At 37.7% G+C, this 19,321-nt stretch overlaps 1 protein-coding gene across 1 annotated transcript in view; it reads right to left on the bottom strand.

The window, feature by feature from the left end:
* The window catches only part of met (MET proto-oncogene, receptor tyrosine kinase), a 214,233-nt gene extending 201,724 nt beyond the window's left edge, over window positions 1–12,509 (bottom strand). Inside the window, exon 1 of the mRNA XM_039761387.1 lies at window positions 12,019–12,509. The gene's annotated coding sequence lies outside the window, so the exon portion shown is untranslated. The remainder of the gene's footprint in view (window positions 1–12,018) is intronic.
* Between the last annotated feature and the right edge of the window lie 6,812 nt (window positions 12,510–19,321).

Below are 19,321 nucleotides of genomic sequence, written 5' to 3'. Positions count from 1 at the left end.
GAGTGCTTTACAAAACTAAATACCAACCACAATGAAGAGAACTGTAAGATACAGAGTAGGCTGTGGACCTTAACAGATGAATGCATTTCCCCATGGGTTTATATTGTCCATCAAGATAGGTAAAACTAAATACTGTGGCATTATTTTAAGGACCTTTTAAGTGAACCACTTAAACACCAAAAAATAGAATCTTGTTAGTCCCAATTTCCAATAAAAATACACCAAGGATTGTTTTCAGCCTTGCCTTGCACACTGCACTACCACAATAGACTCTGGCTTAGAAAACCCTGAACAGGATTAAGCATATCTGAGAATGCAGCTAATTGGACATTTTATCAACTTTAAGTTCTGGAAGTAAGTTAGCTGCAATTTTGGCAAAGGTCAAATCTTCCTAAAATGTATTTACAGATAATTTCAATTAAACTCTACCTATATTATAAATATAAAAGTCCTTATTGTGTGAGGTCATGATATAAGGATGTATAGAGGGAAGCTCTCCCCGGCTACCCTTGGCTAGTTCTTTCTGTTCTTGCTCCCCATTTCCATGTGGCTGTGAATGTATATCAAGCTCAATACTCCAGTCAAGCCTTGCTCATACAGGCATTAAACATGTCTGAATGAACAACATGACTTGCTATATATCCTTTTAAAAGATATTCTGATGATTTTGATGACTGATGAGAAAGAAGTTTATGGGGAGAGAAAATAACAGAAGGCTATGATGATTGTAGCATTCTACTTTTGCAATCCACTTTTTTACATGTGCATTGCTTTATTGGAACAGAAATCAGTTTTGTATCCAAATTGTTATTGATTGTCTTTGAATGAATCTTCCAAAATGTAACATTAATTCCCATTACATATGCACTGTTTCATCATTGTCATAGTTTCTCTTCAATCTTATTGAAAATGTTATTTCTTTAAAGGATGACACATCTACAGATTCTATGATTTAATGAAAAATAGTGACTTGGGTAATGTACGTCCAGAATGCCCAAGATGGGATGAGCATTGATTTGGGCTATACTGAAAAAACTACTAAAGATAATGGACCCATGGCTATAGTTAATAAATGAATTAGTTGTTTTATCATATCATCATTAGTAAGTTAAATAAGCAATTATATTAGTAACGTTTCATCCATTCAGCAAATTTTAATAACCCAGTTATCCAGGGAAGGGTTGTGGGGCAGAGGGAACCTATCACAGTTATCCTCAGGAGTAAGACTGAAACAACACCTGGGCAGCGCATCAGTCCATCACTGGGTGAACACATACATACTAAAATCAATTTACCAACACCAGTTCACCTAACCTGCATGCTTGAAAAGAAACTTGAGCAACCCAGAGGAAACCCATGGGGAGAGCATGCAAACACTACACATAGAGCACTCAGAACATAAACCCCAGGCTGCAAAGCAGCAGCACTACAATTACACAACTGTGCCACCCCTGTGACTCAGTATGTTTTATTTATTTAAAAAAAATTTTTTTTTTTAATTGTTTTAATTTTTTTTTATTATTTCTTCAGAAGCAGCTTTTTATTATGTTTTACCTTCATACAGAGTATATGAATGTTTTTTTGTAAAACACTGAGCTACATTCAGTGTCTGAAATGCACCTTATAAATCAGTGATACTTATTATTATTCATTTTATACATATTTTCTGATTGGAGTGGAGGATGCAAATACTGTATCTATCTGCTCCACAAGGCCTGTTCTCACCTGGACAAAGCTGGAAGCACTATGAGAATTATGTCTTTTGATTTCTACAGTGTCTTCGATCCATACCAGTTAGTGGGTAAACTCAGAGATATGCAGGTGGATGAGCTTATGGTGTCCTAAAAAATGGACTGTCTGTTGGGCAGACTGCAGTTTGTGAGACTCAAGGCCTGTGGTTCTGATATGGATGTGAGCAACACTGAAGCACCACAAGGAACAGTTCTATCTTCTTTTCTCTTCTTTCTGTACGCTTCAGACCATAAATATAACATCACTCATGTCATTTGCATAAATTCTCAGATTTTACTGCACTCATGGGATGTGACAATAAGAGGAATGAGAGATTTGAAGGAGTTGGGTGTTTCTGTGTTTCTTGGTGCAGAAAGAACTGTCTGCAACTTAACTATAGCAAAACAACGGAACTGGTTATTGACTTTCACTGCACCAAAAAACCTCTATGTCTGGTCATTACTTGTGGAATGGATGTAGCAGTGGTGCACTCCTACAAATACTTTGGGTTTCCCAACAATGACAGGTTGGACTGGTCTTGGAACACAGAGGAACTATATAAGAAAGAGCAGAGAAGGCCCTTGTTCCTTAGGAGACTGTGTTTCTTGAATGTAAGAAGTGATAATCTTCTCATCTTTTATAACTCTATTATAACTATTATAACTGACATCTTCTATGCTGCGGTGTGCTGGGCTGGTAAAGGTTTGTGGTTTGGGCTTTGGGATAGAGAAAGAAACAGAGTGAGATCAACCCCATATTTTCCACAGTCATTTTAATTTTGATTTGATTCTCAGAGTTATTTTCTGTACCTAACACACATATAGGTAAATGTCAGTGTGGGTGAAAGCAAAAATATTTCCCTTTGTAATACTTGTAGTCCAGATTCCAGGTTGTGGGGCATTATTTTCAGGTCTCCAAACAACCTGCTAGGGCTAAACACACAATCCTGTTCATTGTCAAGGATTTTGAATATAAGTAATTGCTCGACCAGGAATAAGTGATTGTGGTGCAGTTAGTCAATTTGGCTGGGCCCAATCAGCTTGTAGTATAATGAGGAATAGAATAGACAATTTTAGGTCAAAAATCCTTACTTTTTTTCCCCCCATCGCCTAATCTCCAGTTGTTCTACATGTATCATACCTTTAGTAAAATTCTTTGTCATCCTACTCAGTGCTCTGGTAATTTGAATAAACAAACACTTTAAAGTTAGCACAAATATAATCATAAAAATATGAAAAGCCAGTACATCAGTCTTATGGCTGAAATCAGCAAAAAGAAGAAACAAATTGCTAGTATAGCCAGGATGTCATTACATAGTATTTTGATAATCAACAGGCTTCAAATGTGGTATGCAAATCTTCCCCTCTGTACAGCGGGTTCTTTCCATTTAGCTGACAAAATGCTGGTTAAGGAATTGCAGTGACCCAGACAGGTCAAAAATCACCTTATTATGCTTTAATGTTGATAAGTCTTCCAAAAGTATATTTTAAAAATGTACATTAGATCTCTGGCATAGAGCACTCTGTCCTGGAAGTTATCCAAGATGATAAAGAAGAGAGATGGTTGATTATACTGTTGCTATATGAGACATTCAAGATATATGTAATTTGGAGAAACGAATTTCAGCTACTGGTCGCCTACATTGAGTTGGCAGGAACAATGACACCTTCAGAGGCTGAAGCCAGGCAAGTGGCAGCTACTGCAGAAAACTTCGATTTCGGGTGATGCATCCATGTCTGCAACGGACAATGTATATTTGGAACATGACAACCCTCTATTCTTAAAGTAAAGGTGGTAACCTATTCTACAAACATCAGCCCTAAAGAGACTAACATTTTGCTTTGGTGATGCTGGTAGTATTGCATGAATTCAAAGTGTGACAGAGGTACTTATTATGCAATAACCAAGAAAATCTGATGTTATTGTATAAGTGTGGAAAAAATCCAAAAATATTGTAACTTAATGAGAAAGTTATTTCTTACATTGCTTAAACATAGAAAAAATATTTTTTTCTTTGCAAGGAACAATGAAAAGCTTTTCAGCATGTTGGGAAGACTTTATTAACAATATTTTAAAAGCTGCTGTAGATCTTCCAGAGCTGTTAATGAACTTTTTCATAATGGGTGATTTATTCACATAACTCTCTACTGCTCCTATAGGGTATGGATGAGACTTTTACGCATTGATTACAAATTAATACATCTTTATTATCTTTTGTAAATGTAGCAATGGCTGTATTTTTGATTGAACTGTGTTTTACATATTGTAATGTCATCTTTAATGTGAAAAACACTACTAAAAACAGTAAATTGCTTTATTTATCAAAAGCAATTCAGAGTCAGAATTTTAAAAGGAAGAACTAAAAGTGTCAAACATAAAACAAATCCTAGGTGTCCAATCAGCCAGCCTAAAAGGCGTCCCATAAGTCTAGAATATTATAGAAAAATAAATACATGTATTTTTATCTTTACACTCTCAAGATGTTTTTGAGTAAGGAAATGCAAGTCCATTAATTTATTCTCATAAGAAACTGGAGTCAGAGAGAGGTCAGTGCAGAGTTTAACTACGGGCCAGTGATACAGAAGGGCAATTTTTTATTTTTTATTTTGATTTCAGACTCATGGGACATACTGCATAGAGTAAAAGGTCTGGTCTTTGACTATGGGATGTATCTTCTGTCCTTAGAGCCACCTGGCTGTGGCTGAAGGAAAACTTTTCCTACCTAATCTTTTAATTGAACTCTCTGTGGGCCATTGGCAGTAACCAAACTCAGGGTCTGCTTCTGTGACATTCTTTTAACTTGCCATACTTATAGGTTTGTATAACTCACTATGAAAGCTCTGAGTTTGCCTCAGCAGAGCTTCCTCTGGCTGTCCTATTAATGCTTACGATCCTAAAACCCAGCACCCATGTCTGGGGGCCAATCACACTTGTTAGATTCTGTGTTCTATGCTCTTCATAATATGCAGCACAGTCCCAGTTGTTTCAGGCAGGAACCTTCTGCTGTCACCTTTTATTCTTGGGGAATTCACCTGGCCTTCTGCCATCCTCATGATCACTGTTATACTGTGGTACCCACTAACCAATTTCTTTCAGAGCACAGACTAAACAACTATGGTACTCTGTACACATGAGAACAATCCACCTTAATAAAAGGATATGTGCTTCTGCGTCTGTGTATCTGTGTGTCTGCTGGGTGGCTGTCTTGGTCATTCCAACAGAAGGGACATCACAAGCATTTGTACTAAACATTGTTTTTTTCTGAGTGGAGTGGAGGGTCAGGTGGCATTTTTGGTTTTCCCTTGCGTGTTTAGTTATGCTGTGCTCATTTCTGTCTTCTGTCGTCATGAGTGGCTTATCTGTCTCTGTGACTTATCCAGAAATAATGACAAGGGGATCCATACAAGTAAATTGTAGGGTGCAAATTCTTCACTTACATGACCAAATATTATCATACTGAGAGCTCTGAGTTTTTAATGTCTCTACATAATCTGAGAGATGTAACACAAGAGACATTATGTTGCAGTCCTTAACACTCTTCTTTCCATTTCTTTTAGAAGCAAGAATACAACTGTCAAACCAAATGCATTTAGTATTTTTATTGCTCTTATAGAATATAGTTTTTATTGGCACTGCAGTAAATAATTGTTTTCCACATTAAGGATACAAAAACAATTAAAGAAAAGTCTAAACATATGTGGAGAAATGCAAGAAATATACAATATCTGGGAAAGACTGTACATCTTGTTATTCATTTTTTAGGTGTTATACAAACACTTGATCAAGACCAAAATTTAGTTGCTTGATGTTTACAATGAGTCCACTCCTCTCTGTTATATTTTTCAAAATACATACATTGAATTCTTACAAAATCCAAGCTCAAAGGTGGTGTCTGCCGGCACACCATTGTTACATAAATAAGTCCTTTTACACGCGATGAGACACATTCAGCCTGGGATACAAAACTTCATCAGTTTCACTCCCATGACAATAAAGGTACAGTATTTATTACTAGATTACATCACTGCAATTGTGAGAGAGAAACTGTAATGTGACAAGTAGGTGGCAGAAAGACTGATAAATAATGTACTAATGCACACAGGTCTATTTAGGTGGCAGGATGGCTTAGGAAGTGGCCTATAGTTCAATCCTTGCCTTCTTACTAGCCGCGTAACCCTGAGGAAGTCACTTGACCTGTGTATGCGTTCTAGTTCTAAAAAAATAATGTAAATAATGGAATTGTGCACTGAAGGATCACCAAAGATTTTAAATAAATAGTGCACTAAGAGTGTTGCTGAAAAGTCTTCAAAACAGATCCAACAAATGTCAACAATGAAATTAAATTTCTTTTAAATTCCTTTAGGCTAACAAACATAATATGTTTGATGGTAAGTGTATGAATGTGCTCTGTGCCCTGTTCAGGTTTGGTTTCTGTCTTGCACCTCAGTCTCTCCAAACTGTAAATGTTAGCATAAGGATATATGTATAGTATATCAACATTTTCTATTTTTGTATCTACCTATATGTTTGCAAAATATGCAAATAGATAATTTATTTATTTCTAAAAGAATGTACTTAATTTCAAGAGGAAACCACAGCGTTACAACAGCATATACAAATTAGCCTAACTACAGGGTCACGGGGGTCTGCTGGAGCCAATCCCAGCCAACACAGGGTGCAAGGCTGGAAACAAACCCCAGGCGCCAGCCCACCGCAGTATAAAAATTATACTCAAGGTTAAAAAGTAAACTAAATACATCAATAAATAATTGTCCAGAACATTATTAAAATTAAGATATTAAAATGCTCCCTGAGTAGAGCTTTTATTTTCTCCCCATGCCCACCTGGGTTTCTTCTCTGTGCTTTGGCTTCCTCTCATGGACCAAAGACAGGCAGAATAGATGGACTGCTAATGCTAATTTGATGCCTGATGTCTGTGTGTGTGCTCATCCTGCAATGAGCTGGCACCGTGTCCATTATTCCTACATTGCACCTGAAGCTTGCTGGGATAGGCTGCAGCTTCTCCATGACCCTTCTCTTGATATGTAGGTTTAGAAAATGGATGGATAAAAATATTCTATAGTTAGAGGTAAAAATACCTCTGGTACTGTATGTTCTCTGGAGTACCGTAGAATACTTGGCATTTTGACCTATCTATCTATCTATCTATCTATCTATCTATCTATCTATCTATCTATCTATCTATCTATCTATCTATCTATCTATCTATCTATCTATCTATCAGAAAATAATGTAAGATAGATAGATAGATCTATACACACACATATATAAATATACCTCCTTCAAAGAATTATTTATAATAATTGGGATATTTTAAAAATCACATGCTATGCTTATGAACAGTGGCAAAGTGAAACCAAATTACTGGCGGTACTCTGTTTCTGCCGATACAACAACAGTTCAGTCATATAGTTGGGGGGGCTTGACGTCCCCCTTGAAGATTCATGAAGAGGTACTATACTCACTAATACACTAAGAAAAGGTGCTTGTATGGTGAAATGTACATCGTAGAGGTGCAATGACAGTCGATTAAAGTTTGTTCCCCATTGAAGATTCCTAAATAGCAGCCAGTACTCACTGGTAGGCTAAGAAATGATACAATAACAGACAGTTAATTGAAGTGCAGGTTGGAGACTGAAGAGTGCCAATATAATGAAACTTAAATGCTTAGATTATGTCATCATAATGTAGTGACAGTCCATCAAAAAGTAGTTCTTTTGAGAAAATTAAAGAGGAGATGAGAAAGCTGAGAAGCTGAGAAAAGGTGTTCTATGTTGAAATTGGAAGAGGTGTCGGTACTGTGAGCTGGTGAGTACCAGCCCACTTCAAGCACTGCTTAATAATCAAATTAAATAGGATTCTGCCTTATCCATGCATCATACTACGGATTCACAAATATTAGATTATGCTTTGTATATCTAATTTACATGCAAACACTGCAAATCCCACAGAGATAAAGACTACAACATAAGGAGGCTTAAAGGGATTGGAAATTCAAGAGCAGAAAATAGGTGAACGACGACTGCCAACTATATCAATCAAAAATGCACTGTATTGATTTTATGGGAATTTTTTAAACCTATGGGAAAATGTTTTGACATCTTTGTAAATCAAGTGTTTGGTTTTATAGAAGGTTGGCAAAATATTTTAAAATATTATGAGTGCCTTTTGTTAAAAGCTTGGATATTCAAAAATTCATGTGTTAATACATCCATCCATTATTAAGCTCTTGTAATGCAATTAAGTATAATGAGTGAAAGTTATTCCAAGGAGCGGATGGCACAAACCATCAAGCGTTCCTGGCAGGGCATTAGCCCACTGCAGAGTACCAGACTAATTCACATCAGACAATTTTAGTGCTACAAATGTGCATACCTTGCATGTCTTTTTAGTGTGCAAAGAGAACTGAAGCACCTAGAGATATGCAAACTCCATACATACAAAGACTGGGCTGCAATTTGAACCTGGTGCTCTGGGGCTGTGGAGTGGCAGTGTCATATTACTTAGTATAAGAAATTTGGATAATTTTTTAAATAGACATTTTAACAAAATATTTCAAAAACGTTTAATGGAAGGAGCAAATGATAAGAGATTACTTAGGCTTTAACATCATTTTCTTAAGAATTTAAATAAAGCCATAATAACTAACTGGAAATGGGGATTAGTACAGCTCACTTTCACTATATCCTTAGTTGTTACAAAGTAAGAAACAGCCATCAGTTTCAACTTAATTTGCTAAACACCACTCCTACTTTTGCACACTAGGTATATCAGCTGACTAGCTACATTATCCACCCATAAGGATGAAGATAAAATTAAAATAAAAGTCAAACACTGACTTCAGTCTGAGTCACGCACTGTGTCCCTCACTTGCTTTTGTGACAACTTACTGAAATAAATTGAGACAAACATGGCGTTAAGTCAAAAGAAAAAACACGTTAAACTTTCATTATTTTCATTCTTAAGCATGCACAACCACAAACATTAAACTGGTCAAACTAAGATCAATGGCACAATGTAGGCTGGAAAGAGCGGAGTCAGCCGTAGTCATAAATGCATGAAGCTGTTTTTCTTAGCCAGCCACCTTAGCTGTGGTTCCCTCTCATTTGTACTGCAGTGTAACCAGAAGTCTGAATCACTGCATACATTGTTCGGCACATAATATGCAGCAGCCACAAAGCTAAGTTTAGACCTCTTGCCGGGGAATAAATGTCATAAATTAAATTAACAATGAAAGGCTCAGAATTAAAAATTATGACAACCTCACATATTTATATCCAACTCGACCCTGTTTGTCACAAAGCAGGAAACGCCTTCTAGTGCCCCAAAACAACTGAAGGTGATGCAACTTTAGAATGAAAGCCAACAGAGATCCAAAAGGAATCTTAAAAAGATAAGCAGATGTGTCTCTGAACAAACAACCTTTTGTTCCACAAGCACAGCCAAAGTAAAAGGCTCCAATTTGTCTGAAAATATCAGGTAAGGTATCATTAGAGGCAGAATTTTGTCTATGGTTGAAATGTGTGTTAAAGGCACACCAGAAGTCATTCAGACAGATGCATCAGTTTGTGTTTTTCATGCACAATGCTGAATTCTGTCAGAATATAACACAGCATACTTGTAGACGTCCCCAGTAAATAAATTATATAGATCCCTCTTTCAACTGCTAAGCCATCAAGGCTTCTATGTGGATTTGGCATGTTCTACCTCTTTCACTCTGTGTTCCTTCCACACTCTAAAGACTTGTGGCTATGCTTGGAAGAGAGGCTGAAACTTTTAATTTGTCTACTGTGAGCAAACAAGGCTTGCAGTGTACTATATGTTCCATCCAGGGATGATTTCTGCCTCTTATCCATTACTATTAAGGGACACTTCTCAATTCCCCATGAGCTTGTGCATGATAAAGCAGGTTCAGACAATAGCTCCACACAAAAGTAACATTACTGTAAAATGTGAATTAACCATAAAAGCCTTGTATGGCACAAACATATTAATGCTTCATAGGAAATACATTTTAGGGAATTATTAATAAGTGAGTCCTTATAATGTGGAATGCATGAACTGAATTTACAATACACAGTGCTTCTATGCAGACCAGTCTGAACACCCAAAAATATAACTTTGCAACCCAGTCCAATCCTCTCATTACTGATCAGACATATTAGTCTTCCAGGATCTCACTGACCAGTCTAAGGCAGCTGTGGGCTCATTTGTACAGTTTAATGTATAACTGCCGTTCTCCAAAAAGGAGGCACACAGAGAGCTGATTGGTGAAATCATTTGGAAATTCAATCAACCACAAAAGTACAGTACTATATAGCATTTTATAGCACTTGTATTTTCTGTTGAAATTATCTTATTTCCATACTTAAAATAAGTTTATGGAACATACTGAATCAGGATATGTCATGTAATAAAATAGGTAAACAGCAGAGGTCCTTGTGAAATCTGAAAATATCTCACTTATAATTTATATAAAATACAAAAGTGCTGGTCACTAGTAATCAAGATGGGATTTGTCCATTCCTCTCCCTGACTCAGAGAGTAAAACTACAAATTAACACTTAAAGTACATATAAAATGAAATGGCCATTTGGCTGTGTAGGGTCTGCATGTTCTCTCTGTGACTTGATATTTTTTCTTTGAGTAATACAATATCCTAACAAATGAGTGTTCAGTGTAGCTAAAGTGGCCATGTGAAGTGTGGGTGTGAATATGCATGTGGTGGCGGGGCACCCTGCTTGATTATAATATTCCCGAAACTGGCTCCGGTCAATATATTATACCCAGGAGTGGATCACTCGGTTGTAATGATGGAAGATTTATACCTAAAATTCTGCATTAAAAAGTTCAATATCTTAATTTATTAAAAAGTTACCACAACTTTACAAAACTGACAGCCAACCAGCTAGCGTGATTCATAAACGGGTGCCGATGTTTTCCTCCCAGCAGATGTTACGCTTTACTGCTGTTGACTCGCTGATCAAAGTACGATTCTGTGGACATAATATGTCATCAAGGTCCAAACAGTCGTATAAGACGTAAGGAAGGCATTCAATGAATCGTATGAGACGTCTTCTGTGTGTTAAATGTTCGCCACAGACATTTGACAAGAAAGGCAGTATACTCGATTTCAAGAACAACTGCAAATGTTTGTTTTAATAAAGCAGACAGAGTTCGTGTTTTGTTCCATACTTGATCATTTCTTACCAAGTTCATTAGGAAAATTGACACCTGGCTTATTTGGACTCTCGACAATTCACGATTCCACCACTTATTTGAATGTTAATAATATTAAAAGTGTGTGTCTAGACAGGGCTCACTTCGAAAGACGTTATAAAAAATTTCAGTCTGGAAATTGGATCTTTATGTATAAAGCTGCCTGAGCAGGATAGCAACAAAGTAAAAAAAATGCATGGGATTAAAGTGTACTTCTTAAGAGTGACGTTACTTAGCATATCATTCAGGAAATCCATGCATTTGTTGAACTAACAACTGAACATTGCTTGTGGACGTTTGTCGGACTGCTGAAAACCCCGAAACTGTTTAATAGCAGTGCCCACTGAAAGTGGACATGGCTATATTCGAATCGAGCGCCTAAGACGCTATACACGGTTGAAGATCACGTCATCCTCTGGGCAACTTTGTAAAGCTCCAGTAACCCTGGTCGAGACGCCGGTACACACTCGGGCACACAATAAACCGATCAGAATAGCAAACTCCATGCTTGGCTTTATTGAATACTTTGTCATTCGCTTCCGTGGCAATGTGTCGAGACATTGGTGCTATATAAAACATTGGCTGTTGGATGCCTTCAGAGCGTCCTGCCGAACGGAGCTATCTAAAACTGAGGCTGCTGTGAACTAGTCATAAATGTATTTTATAATGATCACGCACACAACAGACACGGGCTGGCGTCTGCAAGTATCTAAAGTGTGTACCATTCCGTCTTTCCGCTTCAATGCCGTAGTGCTTTTCATACCGATACACAACTCGGCACCTGTTCCGCTGAGTTTTCTTATTTCCCGTCAACAACCTCCGTTATGCACTCGTGTGGTTCAATCCAGGTACCGTCCTAAATCCCAATCAAAGCTCAACCCTACTTATTAGTTTAGCATCATTCAAAAGATGCGCTGCTATTTGGCAATAAGATGCTGTAACAGTGGGATAAGGGAGCTTTATGAAACAACGCCAATTCAATCATTTTAATATCTCTGAAAATCTTTCCAGTTAATAAGTAAGAAAAAGTAGAAAAATGTTCTTTACCTGTTTGGCAGATCGTTAGGATTGTTTTGTCTCGGCTTTGTCTCAAGGGCAGGACTGCATGGCTTTTGTTTCACGCTCCAGAGACGCGGCGTGCCTTCTGCTCTTTCAATTGAACAGAACTTTTCAGTTCACGCATAGCCAGTCACGCCGTAGCCGTGTGCTCTTCCCGTTACCTTAAAAACACACACACACACACGTCCGTTTCCAATACCCGGTCCCTTCTTTTCTTATTTCCTTCCTTTCTTTCTTGCTACTCTTAAGCCTCACACTACAGTCCGTAGTGGCTTGTAAACCCTGCGGTGGGGGGCAAGCAGCGCCTCCGGCAGCCGCTCACGTGTCTTGTGCCGCTGCCTAGCCACCGATATCCCGTCGTCTGTCAAGTTATGATGTAGTCCATACTGGCAGGACTCGAAGTCAAAGCCAGGGGCGTCAGGTGCGCGCGTGCAGGTTGGAGCTTGCGGGGTTCATCCTGGGCAGCGAATGCGGGAATAGGCGTACTCGCGCGTCTGACGGGGAGGAGTGAGTGAGACGAGAAGAGAGTCCTCCTCTCGGGGGTCATCTGTCCAGCAGGGAATACTTTCAAAGTTATTAAGAACTTTTGAAAGTGAAACGTTGTGACTTGCAAAAGAATTGAAAAGAACCACTCCAGAAGAAAAAGAAAAAAAAAAAAAAACTATATTTCTTAAAACTAGTAGAGGTTTTTCGCGTAATGGAAAGGAATACCGTTAGAAAATGATGAACTTATAAATATGTACACAACAACAGCAATTGGGGGATTTTCGTTCAGATAAAATACGTCCAGCGCACCACTTCTTTATTTTAATAACAAACCAGATAAATGAGATCGTTTTGTTCCTTTCCACATTTATCCTAACTCTGCTAAGTAATTCACCTATACAGTATTTGAACAGCTAATAATCTTTCAGCCCTGAATATATGTTTGGTTTTATTTAAAACGATTGTATGATGTTATCAGTTGCACGTAACAACTTAATACTCTTAAAATCCATCCATCCATTACCCAACCCTCTATATCCTAACTACAGGGTCACGGGGGTCTGCACTCTTAAAATCCTAGTCTTAAAATGGCATTTCCCTGGATTGTTTGGTTGTAGAGCCGTTATCTAACAAATAACCATTTCACTCTGGGTTTCGCTTTTTGGACTTTGAAAAGGTTCCTAATATGTGGATGAAGCAGACATCTTTAACTCATTGTAGACTATACACGAAACCTCAAGAAAACTAAACATACACGATGATTTTATGAAGCAAAGGTCCCGTTAAAATCAAGAGTTCAACTGTATTTCACAAATGGGTTATCATCTCTACATATTTTTTAACATGTCAGAAATCTAAATGAAAGGTTCTTTCTGAAACCTTCATGATGGTTCTTTTGAGAACTAAAAACGGTTCCTCTCTGGCACTGTTTTGAATAACCAGTTTGACACCATTGATTTTAAGATTGAAGATGTTTTCCACAGCAAATAGGATTACAGTAACGTTCGATATCAGTACAATATTAAAATGAACTGAATTAACAATTTTTTATTCATCATTAGCCATTGCAAATCTATTTACATTGATGTCATTTTTTTGGATACACTCTTTCCTGTGCAGAGTTGCAGTGGGGTACACGAGAAATGTACCAGGAAACAAAACTGGCACGGAAAAATTCACATGGACTATGACATGGGCTGACAGCAACGCTCAGCACTGCACCACCGTGCTTGCTCAATTTACTTCATAGGAATGGTAAAAAAAAAAAAACAGAAGGTAAAGTATCTATCTATCTATCTATCTATCTATCTATCTATCTATCTATCTATCTATCTATCTATCTATCTATCTATCTATCTATCTATCTATCTATCTATCTATCTATCTATCTATCTATTTCTAAAATAAGAGTATAATACGCTTTTTTTTTAATTAAGTCAACACAAACAGCAGGCAGACGAAGTTCATTCTTGCCCAATAAGTAAACATTAGCGCGGGGCCACAGAGTTATTTAACTTTCATCGTCGTGGACTGTACAATTCGGCGAATTACTATGTGATATCTTGGGAATGGTAATATTTCTTACAGAGAAGACATAGGCACCTAAATATTTAAACTGCATCAGTAAAAACCTAGAAGAGTGTAAATGAGGCTATGCTAATTGTGTGAATCGTTTAGCTATATTTACAGTTCTTTGAGAAATTTAATGTAGGCTACGCCCAGGTACCCTTAGATTATAAAAGAAAACCCTTAGCTGACTATACTAAAAAGAAATGTAACGGTATAAATGGAAACTACTCTAAAGGTCAGCTGTGGCTACTTGGAAAGCGATGACAGCTCTGTAGCTCCCTAGTATTTTCAGCATTGTTCCTTTCTATTCTTTACAATAACTACAGCAATACACTCATTGTCAGTTCCCAGAAGTTTTGCTTTATTACCGGTCGTGCTCTGGTTGAGCACCCTCAGTAATTTGGAGATAAGATCGGAGAGTCGCTTTTCTTTATTATTCGTAGAGTGAAGTAACAGCTCTCAACTGTGAACACAGTGTATGCTGCCTAACATCGTCCTGATCATCTTAAAATAATATTTTGTAGGTAAAGCGCCACAAAAATACATCATTAATGTGTACATAGGTCATACCCAACTCTTATCTATCAATTCGACCAAGTTCACGTTCAGGTTTAAAGTTTTTGCATAATACTTGGAGATACTGGCAGGCACTAACTGCTCTAGGTGGTATGCCGCATATCCTGAAGTGTTGAGTCAAGCGACGAGTTGGATGCGCTCCAGTGCCTAGTTAATGGGAGAAAAGGTACATTGTGAAATATATGCCCTCTCTTATTCAATGTAAAGCAAATTAACTTAACTTAGACGATTATTTGATAGAATGCATGCTATAAGTTTTTTTTCATACACCTACAAGATGACTGTGTGTACTTGAAACACAAGAACTGCATATGACACTAAAACTAGTTTATTAGACTTATGAGGGGTTTATTGCCATCTGCTGGTCATCTGTATAAATTCGCTGAGATGTGCGAGTAGAAAATGAAAAGTTCTAAACAGAAAGAAAGGGCCCCTTGAATCGCTGGAGGTGTTTCTCATTAGTTCCAGTTAAGTAAGAATGCTTAAAGGCAGCAGAAACATCAGTATGGTCAGTTATTTGTTTCCCAGTCACTGATGACCAGAATGATTTGCTGACCATGTAGAAATTTTTACTGTTCCCTGATTACTAGCATTTATTTGTCCACACTGCTCTCCTGTTTGACCAGGAGGAGATGTCATTTTTATTCTTCATTTACATCAATCATTTTTGGCTTATGTGATGATTTCTGTTTTAGATCCCAATCCTGATATAAGTGGCAATAGAAAGTGAATGTTTTTATTTGAACAAATTCTTTCCCATTGCATCTTTTAAAAAGCCCAATCAGCCTTGCCAGGAGTAGAATTGAAGCAAACATTTGCTAGCAGGTGGCAGAGACAGAGTGAGAGGGGAGACAACAGGTGAGAAGGGAGAATTCTGTGAATTTGGGATTTCTGAGGTGGGCAGATATGTAAGGCACTCCATCACACTGACAAGGCCCGAGATGTAATGGGGTTTAGCTTGTCGTCTGTTCCTTCAGTAGCTATCCTTTGTTTATTGCTCATTTTGTGTGTATTTTACTTTGGTTCAGGTTATCAACTATTTCTTATGATCTTTCTCTTCTTAAAATGTATTCTTCCTGGAGAAAAAGGGCTACTTTTTCACTATATATTTATGAGTTACATTATAAGAAAAGGCTGCTTTAGCGTTGGGTGGTCAATAATTTTTCCTCTTTACTGTTACTATCTCAATGAGTCATTATGAAGTCCAGGCTCTTGGGCTGTCCAGGCCCAACTATCAGATGAGTCCAGAATCGGACCAAAATTATTTATTAAAGCATTAAAAATAGAATGGTTAGGAATAATGAAGAGTACTTTACACATGATATGCGCTGCTATGGCAGGGTTGTAAACAATACTGCTGCTCCTCATTGGCTTACCCAACCTCATGGCTTTTCTGTAGTTCTCCTTCAAATTTTCAGCTTGTATTCTTATTTTTCCTTGCCTTCTATATCCCCTTCCTCTATAGTGTCTGAATGAATGTTTGAAGAAATGACCTTGAATAACAATATTATTATTGCATAACCCTGAAGTCACCAAAGTCATAGTGCTAGTGCCAGGAGACCATCTAACAGCACCAGGCATTCATTATAATAGGGCAGTCTAGGAAGACTACAGTCCCCACTTCAGGATTCAGTCTTCTGACACAGTGCAGCATCATGCTACCATTGATGTCTGTCATCCCAGAAGACTGATACAATCTAAAATAGACCCTCTGGCCTTCATAAACTCTACTGTCCTCCCATCCAGGCTGTGTTCCTAAACAGCTTCTTGGAAAGAATACCTAATTGTCCTCTGTCTCTCCATTTTGTACTTTATGCCAGAGTGCTGAACACACACTATGTGTAATTTAACAGGAACAAGTACTTTGAAAAAGATTGAGTGGCAAATGACAAAAACAGTTTATTAGTGAGCAGTCAACATGGGTTCAGACAGTGAGGTCGCCGGAATTCTAAGAGGAAGTAATGCAAACATGTATTTTAGGGAAGTGCTTATAGTGTTATTTATTGTGATTTTCATGAGGCTTTTGCTAAGGTGCGACATTATGCCAGTGGAAAGAGAAAGACAACTAGGAGTTCAAGACACAGTGTATATGTGGGTAGAAAATTGACTCAGAAACAGGAAGGAAAGGGTTATGATGATAATTAGGTGATGTTAAAAGTGGTGTCCCTCAGGGATTAGTGCTGGGACTACTGTTAATAGTAATATATATATATATATATATAAATGATATAGATCAGATTATAAACAACAAGCTGGTTCATTTTATATGTGAAAAAGCATATAATGGAGAATTACCTGGAACATTGCAGAGCGATCTAGATAGAATTAATATGTGGGTAAATTGTGGCAGATGAAATTAAGTATTAGATTTGAATAAACATGAGAGGTTGGAAACTTAAAAGTTCACTTCATGAGAAGGACCATAGGAGTCATAGTGGATTCAGCGCTCAAAACATGAAGCTAATGTGCAGAAGAGATCAAGAAGGCTAATAGGATGTTAGGTTATACATCACAATGTACAGAGTACAAGTCAAGGGAGGTTATGCTTAAGTTAGATAACGCACTAGGGGTATCTAAACTGTACAACTGTGTGCTAGAAAAAGTCCAGAGAAGAGGAGCTAGGCTGATTCAAGGAATTAGAGGAGTGAGCTATGAGGAGAGATTGAAGTAGTTGAACCTTTTCAGATTAAATATGTGGAAAGTAAGAAATGAAAGAATTAAATATTTAAAAATTATGAAAGGAATCAGTACGATCAATCTCTGCTATTACTGTAAAATAAAGCCTTTGATAAAAATCCTGGGATGCAGATGGAGACTTGTTAAAAGGAGCTTTCAAAAGTTTCTCTTCCCATAGAGAACTGTAGACACATGGAATAAACTACCAAGTAGTGCGGTAGACAGGAGAAATTTAGGGATCTTCAAAACCTGACTCTGTGTCATTTCAGAGAAATTAGGTGGTGTCGAATTGTTGGGCAGCAGAGACATCAGCATCATGAATTATTAGCTTCTGGTGACCAGAATGACTTGCTGACCCTGTAGAAACTTTTACTGTTCTCTTGATTTTTAGCATTTCTTTGTCAACACTGCACTCCTATTTGACCAAGAGGAGATGTAACTTTTCCTTCTACATTTAAATCAGACATTTCTGACTTACGTGATGATTTCTGTTTCAGACCCTAGTCCAAATATAAGTGTCAATAGGAAAGGAATATCTTTATTTTAAAAGGTTCTTTGTTGGGCTAAATGGATGGCTCTTGTCAAATTTATTCTAATATTCAAACACATTTAAACTAGTTCAAAGTTGTGATGGGCTGGAACCTATCCTTGCAGCACTTAGAGCAAGGCAAGAACCAGTCCTGAATGGGATGCCAACTCATCACTGCACCCATTTCCAAGCATGGTGCCAATTTAGTGTTGTGAATTAGCCTAATCTGTACATCTTGGTTTGCATACAAAGGGAAAACTTACAAATTCTACACAGGGGTGACCAGGGCAGGATGGAAACCCAGCCTTCTGGAGCTGTTTGGCTGCAGTGCTAACTGCTGTCCCACTGTAAATGACTGAAGACAAAACCAAAACCGCTACATGGTGCTTTTGTCATTGTTTTGCTGTTGCTAAGCATTATATTTAATTTCCCCAGAGAGAAGATACCTTAATAAATCATAACACGGCATAACATTTTGAAACCCATTTAATCCAATTCAGAGTCATGGCAGGACAGTAGCATGGGCAGTAAGGTTAGGACTCCAGTGCATTGCAGGGTCCATTCATGCACACACCCACATGAGGCTAGCCAGAGAAAATCCCCCACAGACTCTGAGAATGGGAACACTCTTATATCCTGTGGACACTGAGAACAGGATAACTCATACAGCCCTTGGCTGGGATGCTGGACCCTTGGAGCCAATCAGAGTTAATCATGCAAAATTACAATGTATGGTACTTCTACTACTATGTCAAAGATTAATTGTTCCGTTCATTTAAGTCCTTTGTCACATGTGCATGTTAATCCCACAGTGTAATTTGTTCCATCTTAAATATAGAGCATAAACATTTAGTCTGATATTTCAATCAATTTTACTGCAGTTCAAAAGAATCCCTTTTTGTCCTTTTCTTTATACTTAAACACTGGTTTCATAAACCCAGGCCTTGCAGCATTGCAACATTTTCAAATCAGTCTGCAAATGAGAAAACATAAAAGAGCTTAAAAGGTACAGGCTACTTTGCATTTGAATAGCAAAAGAGGTAAAAATGCTTTGATTTTGCAAAGCACTTCCAAACATATTTAATTCTAGCCAGGTCTGGTGTATGATTTGCTTTACGCCGAAGGTGCAGATGATGATTCCCACATTAATTAAATCAGGCTCTGGTCATCAGAAGCAGAGGCTAGTCTGGTCAAGATGAACAAGAACTTCATATTGGCTGGCGGATTTTATTTGATCTTGATCTAGAGAAGCAGGAGTAGGGAGGAAATGATATGATTGCAATCGGTGGGTTCCACATCAAAACCGCCAGAATAGGAAATCACAGTCAACTGTATCTATCCCGATCACAGCATTTACCATTGCTGTTGCTAACGTTAACATCAGAGGCCTGCTGCACAGCCTGTATAATGAAGATTTCACTAAGTTATGATATCCATGCTTCATGTTGTTTTTTA

The sequence above is a fragment of the Polypterus senegalus genome, chromosome 8 (assembly GCF_016835505.1).
Source record: "Polypterus senegalus isolate Bchr_013 chromosome 8, ASM1683550v1, whole genome shotgun sequence".
In the NCBI taxonomy this organism is placed as follows: Eukaryota; Metazoa; Chordata; class Cladistia; order Polypteriformes; family Polypteridae; genus Polypterus; species Polypterus senegalus.
This window is presented reverse-complemented; position numbering and strand designations above follow the sequence as displayed.